Source organism: Echinops telfairi, unplaced genomic scaffold (genome assembly GCF_000313985.2).
Source record: "Echinops telfairi isolate 266 unplaced genomic scaffold, ASM31398v2 ScPeMD7_7407;HRSCAF=8445, whole genome shotgun sequence".
NCBI classification, from domain to species: Eukaryota; Metazoa; Chordata; class Mammalia; order Afrosoricida; family Tenrecidae; genus Echinops; species Echinops telfairi.
Genome location: NW_022111307.1, coordinates 4,545,103 through 4,557,331, shown reverse-complemented (window position 1 = coordinate 4,557,331; position 12,229 = coordinate 4,545,103). Strand labels below are relative to the sequence as shown.

The 12,229-nt window shown below is 41.1% G+C and overlaps 1 pseudogene; it reads right to left on the bottom strand.

Annotated features, from left to right (window-relative positions):
• LOC101640535 overlaps nt 1-8,709 on the bottom strand; it is a 115,700-nt pseudogene extending 106,991 nt beyond the window's left edge.
• Between the last annotated feature and the right edge of the window lie 3,520 nt (nt 8,710-12,229).

Genomic DNA, 12,229 nt, shown 5'->3' with positions numbered 1-12,229 from the left:
ACTCATATTAATCAAAACTGAAACCATTGCGATAGAGGCAAGCCTGATACTCAGCAAGCTATAGGATAGAGTGTAACTGCTCCATAGGCTTTCCAACTCCTGTAATCTTTACGAAAGGAAGCTGCTACAATTTCCCCTGGCAGAGTGACTAGAGGGCTGGAACCACTGACCATGTGGTTAACAACCAAAGGCTTAATCACCGTGCTGACCAAGACTTCACGCACCTATGGACACACTTGTAAATATTCAAATTTTGAAAACTTCCTGGCAAAAGAAAACTACATCTTTGCTTTTCTTCAGCCCACTTCCCAACTTTGACCCCTACATAGAAATGTCAAGGACACAGCTTTAAACCAGATTGCAATGAACACGCTTCCTCTGCCTGATGGTGAACCCCTAAAACTGTGAAGCTTTTCTTGTGTGGGGTGATAAATCTGACTCTCATTGCTCCACCTTCATTAATTGGAAAATTTTACTTCCTTGGGCAAAATGGAGCATAGCTGTCAGTTATCCATGACAGAGAACTCATAATATTATTTTACTCTATCTTCAGCACCCCTCCAACTTTGAGTTATTTTGGGTGTAAATCAGGTTATTTGGGGAGCTTAATCTTTATGCATAGGTATGACAGTATGGTATAGTGTTTAGAATCTCAATGTCAGGCACACCTGAATGTTAATCTTGACTCCTCCAATAGCTAGCTCTGATATGGGGAGCACAATACTTAATCTACATTATTTGTAAATAATTTATATAATCCATAATATAAATATATTTTCAATAGAACACTGATAAGAGTCAAATTAAATAAAATACATAAAGGGCTGAATGTATATAGCATTAATATTATTGCTATGAGAAAGACAAAGGAAACACAAACAGATCCATAGTTATGATTTGGTTAGTTGTCTTCAAGTAGGTACCATGGCAACCCCTGGATAACAAGATTTAGCTATTGTGGTGCATGGGGTTTTCACTGACTGGTTTTTGGAAGTAGGTAACTGGATCCTTTTCTTACTCAGTCTTAGTCTGTTCGGCCTCACAGAAACTACAGTCCAATTCCCGAGATCCCGATACTGAGGAAGGGTCACAGCCCCGCTAGGAACAAGGCTCACTCTATAATCAAAGATGATGAATCAGCTTCAAAAAACCTGGCTATTAGAAAATTACTTTGACCACCAGCCAAAATTGGGCTCCCTACTTTTGTCCCCACTCATCTGTCGATTTGCCACACTGTAGCAGTCTGTGTGTTGCTGTGATACAGGAAACTATGCCGCCAAGTATTTGAACAACCAGCAGGGTCACCCACAGTAAGCATGTTTCAGTGGAGCTTCCAGAACAGGAACAGACTTGGAAGAAGGAAGAGGTGGTCCACTGCTGAGGAAGTAGCAGCTGAAATTTTTACAAATAGCAGCATACTATTACCAGATATAATGAGCCCCTCAGCTTGGAAGGATCTCTTAATACGATGAAAGAAGAGTTGCTTCTTCAAAGTAAAGTTGATCTGAAGAACGGAGCTAGAGCAGAGCTTTCAGGACCTTCACTGGCTAATGGGACATGGCGCAACATGATAGAAATAGCTGAAATCATCAACTGCTAATCAGAACTTGGAATGAAAACCACATAAATCTAGAGAAATAGGACATCCTCAAAAACAGAATCAAACCCACAAAGATCAATATCGTAGCATGAACAAGCTCAAATGGAATAGCTTTGGCCATTTTAAATCAGGGAATCATATGGTTTACTCATGAATGATAAGCTCAAGAAGAATAATTTCACATTCATCATCAAAGAGAACATTTTTAGATATGGAAGTACAATGCTGCCTGTGATACATAGGATAATATCTATACACCGACAAGGAAGACCAGTTGATCCAACTGTTATTGAAATGTATGCACCAAATACTAACTTGTAGCTGCAGTCTGATGACAGGAGAAGATGACGTGGAATGCAGAAGATCACAGGTCGGTGGATGCAGAATCATGTGGATCCAAGGTTGGTGGGAAAATGTCAGCTCTCAGGGTTGGACGACCCACAAGGGACCACCCCTAGTGGCAAGCAGAGTCTCACTAAGAAGGAAGGTGAAGTGGCAGAGAGAGGGAAGTTCCCAGTTTCCCCGCTTATAAGCAGGTCACACCCCCAAAGGGTCAGCATCAGGCTGTGACCTGGTTAACAGGTTGAATTCCATCCTTATATTTTCATAATTACCACGATGTGGAATTACAAAACCAAAGGGACACGCCCAGCATGTCTCAAGCTGAAAGAACTATAGAAAGACTCAAGTCTTTCTTGAAAGATGGAAAAATTCTATAGACAAAATATTGAATCATGCAGGAAACATCAAAAGAATATAGAAGGAACGCACAGAATCACTGTACACAAAAGACTGAAGAAGTCCAGCACTGAAGGCATTGGCAAAAAAACAACAAAAACCACCAACGCTCCTGGAATTGTTGGAATACCAATGGAAATGCTTCAATAAAAAGTTGCAAACAAAAAACAATGAGAATAGTGAGGGTAACAAATGTACAAATATGCTTTATAAAATTGATGGATGTATGGATTGTGATAAGAGTTGTATGAGCCCCCAATAAAATGATTTTTTTTAAAAAGATGCCACCCTGGAAGCGCTCATTAGTCTACAGCAAGAAATTTGGAAAACAGTTTGCAAATCAACTGGAAGAAAAACACATTAATGCTAACTTCCAACAAAGGTGAGATAATAGGATGTAAAATCTATTTAGCAATATCATTAATACCACATGCAAGTAAAATTTTGCTGAAGATGATTAAGAAAACAATTTGTAGCAGTATATTGACAGACAGCCTCCAGCAATTCAAAATGGATTAATAAGAGGACATGAAACATTGGATATCATTGCTTACATCAAAGAATCATTACTGAAAGCAAAAGATACCAGTAAAGAGATTGTGTTTTATTGACTGTGCAAAGATATCTGACTATAATAGATCATAACAAACTAGGAATAATATTATGAAGAATTGAAATTCCAGAACTCTGCTTTGTGTTCATGTGGAACCTGTACAGAGACCAAGAAGCAGTTGTTTAAACAAAACAAGGGAATAGTGCATGGCTTAAAATCAAGAAATTTGTGTGCTAGGTTGTATCCTTGCACTGTACTTATTCAATCTTTATACTGAAGAACGAATTCAAGAAGCTGGCCGATATGAAGAAGAAAGTACCATCCACATTGGATAAAAGCTCATTAACAAAGATAGACAACTGATCCAACCTAGCTTGTTGAAAGCCAGGAAGATTCGAAGCACTTAATGATGAAGACCAAGTACTATAGCCTGCAGTATGAATGACAACTCAATGCAAAGAAACAAACCCTCACAATTAAACCAATCAGCAACATATGATAAGGGAAGATAAAGACTGAAATTGCCAAGGACTTCATTTACCTTGGATCCACCATCCATGCTCTAGGAACAGCGGTCAGGAAAGCAAATGGCATATTGTATTAGGAAACTCCGCTGCACAAGAACCCTTAAAGAGTTAAAGAGCAAAGAGGTCACTTTGAGGACTAAAGTTTACTTGCCCCAAGCCATCATTTTGTCAAGGTCATCATATGCATTTGAAAGCTGGACAAGAAATAAGGAAGACTAGAAAAGAATGAACGCATTTTAATCATAGTGTTGTAAAAAAAATAAAAAATATGGAAAGTACCACAGACTGCCAAAAGAACAAAGGCATCTATCTGGGAGGAAGTACCACTGGAATGCTTCTTGGAAGGAAGGATGGCACGATTTCATCTCACATACTCTGGACATCCCATCAGAAGAGAACAATCCCTGGGGGAGAAGGCGGACTCTTAACCAGGCGAATTGACACAGTGAGGGCAATATTGCACTCACACATAGCAGCAATTAGGCGGGTAGCGCAGGACGAGCAGTGTTTTGTTCTATGGTGTGCAGGTCCTCCATGAGTCAAAGACAACTGCACGGTGCCTAACAAATATATGTGTGTGCATGTAAGTAAATCTATTTCTATATATTCATGGGTAGAGCAGCCAATTGAGAGTTTCTGATGCAAGGCTAATCTGACCTCTAGGTCGTGGTCCTTCAGCAATTTGATGACAACTATCAAGAGCTTTCTCTTGCTTCTTTTGCTTCCATCGTCTGTCTTACGCCCTGATCTCCAACGCATTTCCAAGTCTATCCGCTGTTACCAACTCTGTTCCCTTGAAGGGCGCTTCTCCATGAATGTTACCCCATGCTAAAAGCACTATTGCAATATTGCTCTCTCAAAGGCAGCTACAGATCAACTCTTTTTTAATGGACTTTAAACCCCCTGAATTGCACCCACTGGGATGCAACACATTCAGCAACACGAAAGGGATGTACTAGGTGATCTGACCCTTCTGGCTCTCTGATGATTACCAAAAGGCCATGCGAATGGATCAGTAGATCGGAGAAAGAAAACTGAAGTCCAGAATACAGTCAATTTAGGTTCCTTAAGACTTCTTTGGGTAACGCTAAAAGCTGCTTTTTTTACACAGTTATTGGTGAGAAAGCCTGAGACTGACTGGAGCCTTAAGAACATTTGCGTTTCTAGATTCCCTTCTCCCTTCGACTTTGGAACCAGTTCAGAGACTAAAAATAGATTTGGGTTCAAGTTCAGTCTCTGCTCTTTCTCCACACAGACTTTACTGGCTGTATGATTTTGTTTACCTCCCTGAACTTCACCAGTGAGCCAAGTCTCCTAATTATCGCGCTTGCCTTGCAGTGTGAATGAGTGATGACCCCACCATAAATTCCACACCTTTCTGCCTAGTGACACATGGTAAATGTGGAAAAATAACAACCTGCGTTCTTATAACACTGTTCATTGCTTATATTCACCACATTGACCTTAATACACTGTTTTCCACTCACAAAAAGAATTCTACTTCCACTAGGTCACAGTAATAGTGGCCCTGCCATGCAAATGGGCATGGGAAAAGGCAGAAAGGAAGAGATTATCCTTCTGATCAGAGAGAAAAAAATGAGCCTCTGTGAAAGGGTAAGGTTCTTGGGTGGCACAAACAGTTTGCATTCAACTACTGTTGTAGAGGTTGACAGTTTAAATTCACTGCCCGGCACCGGGGAAGGGAGGTGATCTGCTTCCTTGAAAGATGATAGCTAAGAGACTCCTATGGAGATGATTGTGCTCTGTAGCACATGGATTTGTCATGCGTCAGAACTGACTGCACAATAACGGGTTTGGGTTTTAAGCGAAGCCAGAGTTTGCTCCAAGGTTTCACAAAGGTTGAGAGAAGTGGCAATGTGAAGACTTGGATTTATGACACATGAGCCAAATCTTTCATTCTAATCAATATATTATGTTGCCTCTCACTCTCTCACTACCATCAACCCAACTCCCACAAAGGTACTGAATATGTGTGTGTGGCCCTATAATACAGAGCAAATCTAGATCAGAGGGGCAGCAAGGTAGGTGGACATGTACAAAGGAACAAATTTAGGATAAGATCAGACTCCTTACCAGCATCCTGTAGGTACTTGAAAATGGTGAAACATTTCAAATTTTAATGAGAAAGGATGTGGAAAGCAGAATTCTATACCCAGTCAAACCCTCAAAAAAATATAAAATCAAGTGAAAGCACTTTGTGCCAAAAGCCAAGAACTGTACCACCCTTGCACTTAGATTCAGGGGCGTTGCTGGCTCAGTGTCTTACCTTTCATGCAGGAATTCCTGGCAGCAAGTCCACTTCACATAAGCCACCATCTGTCAGTGGAGGCTTCAGGGTTGTAATGGTGACGAACATGTTTCATTGGAGTTTCTAGACTAAGGTGGAAAAGGAAGAAAGGTCAGCGGATCTATTTCTGAAGAGCAGTCAATGTAAACTCTATGAACAATAGTCTGATCCACAGCCAATTATTGTGATAGCAAAGGACTGGACCGCATGTTGCTTCATTGTGCATGGAGTTAGCATGAATCAGGGTCTACTTTAATGGCAGCTACCAACAACAAAGGTGCTCCGATTGAGAAATAGCACGTAGCTTGAACTTCTCCAGGACATTGAATCAAAACTGAAGAAAGAACATGCAAAGGAATACAAGAAGTAGTGGTCTCAGAGAGTGACTGAGGAATAAGGGAGGCTAGAAATCAAGTAAAAGATAATTCTTTGGATGGGATATTTGGAAAAGTCTCCATTGACCTGAAAAACTGTAAATGTAATAATTCTATTCCTCTGTATCCTGGTTCTACAGTGAACACTACTTAGGTGATCACAACATTATAAATGCTGGTCATTGTTTAGATTTTATATAATCTACCGACTACAAAAGCATATATGTGCTTGCATGTCTATCTAGATAAGATAGGCAGGATAAACAATCTGGAGGAGAAACCAATGGGACCAAAAGTTCCAGCAGGACACAAGAGAAGGGGAGGCAGGGGAAGGGGGGTGCCAACAAACCCAGGAATAAGAGAACAACAAGTGATCTAAAATTGATGGCATGGAGGGCGTAGGATGCCTGGTGGGGCTTGATCAAGTGTAATGTAACCAAGAGGAATTATTGAAACCTGAATAAAGGTCAAACATGATAGTGGGACAAGAGAAAAGTAAAAATAGAGGAGAGAACTAGGAAGCAAAGGACATTTATAGAGGTCTAAATGCAGGCACATACATATGTATATGTATGTTTATATAATGACAGGAAAGTAGATCCATGCACATATATTTATATGTTAAGTATTAAGGTACCAGATGGACATTGGGCCTCTACTCAAGTACTCCATTAACACGAGAACACTTTGTTCTAATAACCTGGCATTCTGTGATGCTCACCTTCCCAACACAATTGCTGAAAACAAAAAGGGTGCATAGGCAAATGTGGTGAAGAAAGCTGATGGTGCCTGGCTATAAAAAAATATAGCATCTGGGGTCTTAAAGACTTAAATATAAACAAGCAGTCATCTAGTAGAGAAGCAACAAAGCCCGCATGAAAGAAGCACACCAGCCTGTGTGATCATGAGGTTTCAATGAGACCAGGTATCAGTTATCAAAGACCCAGAGCAAAAAGTTACATCAATGTGAATGGGGGGCGGGGGGGGCGGGCAGAGTGAAGACCCAAAGCCCTTCTGTAGACAATTGGACATCACCTTACAGGCTCACAAGGAAGTGATGAGCCAGTCAGGGTGCAGTATATCACTGATGAAACATACAACTTTCCTCTACTTCTTTAATGCTTCCTACCCCTCACTATCATGGCCCCAATTCTAACTAATCCAGCTAGACCAGAGCATGTACATTGGTACAGAGAAGAGCTTGCAACACAGGGAATCCAGGACAAACAACCCCCTCAGGACCAATAATAAGAGTAGCAACACCAAGAGGGGAAGGGAAAGGTGGGGGAGAAATGGGGTAACCGATCATAATGATCGACATATAACCCCCTCTCAGGAGGATGAACAACAGAAAAGTGGGTGAAGGGAGACAGTGGTCGGTGTAAGACATGAAAAAACTAATAATTTATAAATTATCAAGGGTTCATGAGGGAGGGAGGGAGGGTGGGCAAAGGGGGGAAATGAGCTCAAGTAGAAAGAAACTGTTTAGAAAATGATGATGACAACAAGTCTACAAATGTGCTTGACACAATGAATGTATGCATGAGTTGTGATAAGAGCTGTAAGAGACCCCCAAAAATGATTGAAAATAAATAAATAAACAGATAAATAAAGGTAAACTAAAAGATGTATTTAAAATTAAAGAACAGAATATTAATGTAATGAATTTAGATAGCATCAAAATAATTACAGAGGAAAGCAATATTTGGAGACAGATACACTGCTGTTCTTTGCTTTAAAGACATGAACAGACTTAGTAGGCTATACAAAGTCGGCCAGCTAAGAATCAGGGTTCATACTTAAATTCCTGAAGACTGGCTGTAGTAGCTCCATGAACAATAATCCAGCTCACACAAAATGAGGGGAGGAAGGGGGAGAAGCAGTGAATAATAATTTAAGCAAGTAAACCCCTAGAATGAACATAGCCAGGAAAAACTAGCTTCTATCTAGAGAGGATAAATAAAAAATAGGGATCTAAGCGTGCCCTGTAGAGCTAAGCACTCATTGCTAAGAAAACTAAGTGCAGGAATACTGACATTGACCGTCTCCAGGCAGAGAGGGTGGTGATGGAGTGCATGAGACTTTGCGTGGCACTCATTCTACATTTAGGCACAAAAAGAGTCCATCTATTGCGCTATCTAGAAACAGGAGGATAGAAAACCCAGACGATCGTTTGAGTAGAGGCTGGCACGCATTTTAACCTAGAGAAAGGAACAGGAAGCCTCCTAAAAATCAGATGTGACCTTTTCTCTTTAAAACATAATAGCTCCCTCAAGGACACATTATAGTGCTGACCATAAAACTCAAGTTGATATTTTGTTCAGGAATAATCTGCTCAAGAGTTCAGTTAAAAAAATTGAAAAAGAACAAAAGGCGTCAACATTGTTCCAACTGTGTGACCAGAGTCAGTGTCAGCATCTAGGAGCTGTGGGCACGATTATATGATCGCCTGTTCTGGAAACAAGACTGGGGTGTGATTTCTTTCGCTGTCCTTTTCCTTGGTAGCCTCCGCTATCAAAATGGGGTAACACGAGTACCTGCTTTAATACGTAATGTATTTCCAAGAGGTTACAAACCACAAAGTCTTCGGGAAAGGCGATTAACACCATGTTGACGCCCAGCTCGTTGGCCACAGGAAAGTGTGCCCTACAAACTGCAGAGAAGGAGGATGGGTCTCCACAGCAGCAAATGTGCTTTGTTGTCTCTCGTGACGTTTGTGAGAGCCACTCAAAAAAGAGATTCCAAGTCCCCCTGGCCCACCAAACCTTCTGCGCCCATGTTTTCGTGGCAGGCCACGGTCCTTACGTGGAACAATTGCCCGGTTTGTCCTTGGTCCTGGAGAAGTGCTAAGCAGGGTATGCACCAAATAGATTGCTCTCAACAAGGGGCTTAGCTTTTACACGTTTTTGTACCAAATTCAGTAAACACTTTCCGAGCTCACACTGAAGATGTCAGTTCTCTCTACCACTGCACTCTCCCCCTGCACCCTGCATATGTTGGACTAATGGGGACCTTTATCTTGTCACCACGGGGCAGTGAGATTGACTACCTCCTGGGTTTGATCGCACGCTTCACTCTGCTACACTGCCTTCCTCGATGCCACAGGCTCAAGTTTCAGTCAGGGCCAACTCAACCTTCCTCGGGAAACCTTCCTCAACCCCCTACAAACCAAAGTAATCTGTCCCTCCCCTGCTTGCTATAGTTTTTCCTCATCCTATCTGATGGCACACATCTCTTTATGTCTACATAGCTCATATTGAAATAATCGATGAATGTGCCTTGTCATCAGACCATTCCGTTCCCCTGATGCCCAAGGCCTGGCACATGGGTTCACTTGCTGCCAGCAAGTCCACTTTGGCTCATAGGGATGCTATAGGACAGAGTACAACTACCCTCTTGGGTTTCTGAGGCTGTGAATCTTTACAGGAGCAGAAAGCTTCCTATTTCTCCCTCAGACAGGGTTTGAACTGCTGACCTGTGGTTTGTAGCACAAATCATAATCCACTATGGCACCATTGCTCCTTTGGCACCTAGTAGGTAGTCCATAAGTATACATTGGTGTAGGGGGGGTTGGCAAGGCTAACAAAGAGTAGCGTACAGAGCAGAGCCCAGGTTTTCTGGCAGTGGCACCTGGGTATGCTCCATGATGCATGAGTTATGTTAGGGAGTCAGGACAACCTGCCCCTGCTTGATATGGATGCAAGTTGACAAGGTAAAGCATAAGGTATGAAATTATCCTCGGAACAAGCAAGCATTCGGATTTGCCATGGTAATATTTCATACATTGTGAAAATATGCCAGGGCCTATTAGACACCTTCCACATACCTTGAAGACAGGGCAAAAGATATGCTGGTGGAGTGTCGTGGATGCTGCTGATTTGTCCTCAAGTGAAGAAAATAAACTGTGATGTCTTGCATCAAAAATTAAGTTACATTAAAGAATACTCCAGAAAGCATTAGACATGCTGAAGCTAACTCGTGTCCTTCCAATAAGTAGTGATTTCAGAACTTAAAACTCACTGGAATGCTAACTTAATAAACTGACACTCTAGGACTAGATGGAGAAAGAAGAGCAACATTTGTATTTATTTATAATCATAATTTAACCAAGAGACTTTGACATCATCTTCCTATTAGAATGGATAGCTTTCTTGCCTGTGCAAGTATTAAACACAGGTCTGTAGGCTAAATAGCATGTGAGCCCTTGAAAACAATTTAGCTGAATTAAATACTTATTTATATTATTCTGAGTCAAGGCAAACATCTATAACAATTTCATAGTAGTGTAAAATGCTCCCAATCAAACCATAATTGTCTGAATCTCTACTCTCTACAACTCCCAAACAAGCCCATATTCGACTTACCTATCTTTCTCCTACACACAATCCTCGTTCATGAGACGGCTGTTACCACATAGAAGTCAAGAGCCCTGTTCTAGTAAGAAAACTGAAACTTGAAGGAACACAGTTTGAAGCACACACTGATTTTCACAGTGCAAAGAAAGATAATCCTTTATCGAAAACTTCTTCAGAAAAATAATTCCAGGTGCTTGATATGAAAGTAAGCCCGACTCTTTTGCATACCAAGTAATAGCTGGACCTTTGTAATTAATTGCACTTATTCTGCCAAGAGTCCAGATGAATTCATACTTCTGCAATGAATCTACCAGAGTACCCTTTAAATTACTGATACAGGTGAAGCTGTGTGGTGTGTCTCTCACCCCTCCCCTCCTTGTTTATTCAGCTGAGACCCTTTTTCATTCTTTTGTATGAATGTCACCCTCGTTGAAACGACCCCCATAGTGTCACCGCTACGAGTACTTTAAGTGTTCATTGACAGATATAAATCTCCAAGCAAAGATGAGATGCAAAATCCTATGTGGAGATATACAGTGAACCGTCAAAAAGAAATAAATGTTTCATCAAGTGGGAAAAAGACCCTATGTAAGTGTACATAGGAGCCCTGGAGGTGTAGTGATTGCACTGGGCTGCTAGCCTCAAGGTCAACAGTTCAAACCCAACAGCCCACACCCCTAGAAAAAGACAGTGCTTCTTGCTCCTGGTAACAATTGCAGTCTCAGAAACTCAAGGGGCAGTTTTACCCTGTCTAGGGTTCCTCTGAATCAGCATTGCCTTGATGGCAGTGAGTTTTCTTTTGGGGTGTGTGTGGAATGTGTGCATGTGCATATATGCATGCATGCCCATATATATCTATATAAGTTCAGAGTTGTTTAGAGAAGAGTATTCAATAAATATTTGCTCCACTAATTATTAATTGCTTCATCAGAAAACTAGTAGTGCATGTGCAACATAGATATGGATCAGCTACAGCTATAGATCAGCTGCACATCTCCCTGGGCTTAGAAGAAGTAAAGACATTACTCCCCGCACCCCAGGCGGATCCGTGTCAATTGGAGACGTCAAGAAGAAAAAGCCAACACATTCCACTCATTACAACCCAGAGCTCCTTGAAAATAGAATTACTCCCATAAACTACTGAAACAGAGCATACTTTTCTAGATTTCCTCTGGATCACACACACACACACACACACACACACACACACACACACACAGAAACCTGGACCAAAATGTCTGAAAGAGAGCTGACCGCACATTTTCAAGCAGCACAAACAATAAAATTCTCCCCAGCCACAATAGTTAGCATGCTTTTCATGGGAAAGAAAAGAGAAATGGAAACTCATCATCTCAAAATTCCAAATTCGTTCTAGTACATTCCGTTTAAAGCATAAGCCCCAAACCAGTGTTCTGAGAAAGGGAAAAGAAAACTATATCCAGGTTCACCTGTCAAGGATGTTAACAATTAATTTGAAACTCCAGTGACCTAGAATTATATAAGATTTCAAGTTGAGTCGATCTTCTGAGACTCGAATCTACTGCTAAATGAATTTCAAAATGGCCACATTCATTTTTCTAAGTCATTCCTCATGAGATTGTGCTAAGCAAATAGGTATAAGCATGTAGGAAATTGAGGACTTGCTAAAATGTTGAACCAAACCAAAAACCAAGTTCACTGTCATGGAGTTGATTCTGACTCATACTGACCCTGTAGGGCAGAATGGCCTCGTGAGTTTCAGGATGCTATAGGACAGAGTACAACTACCCTCTTG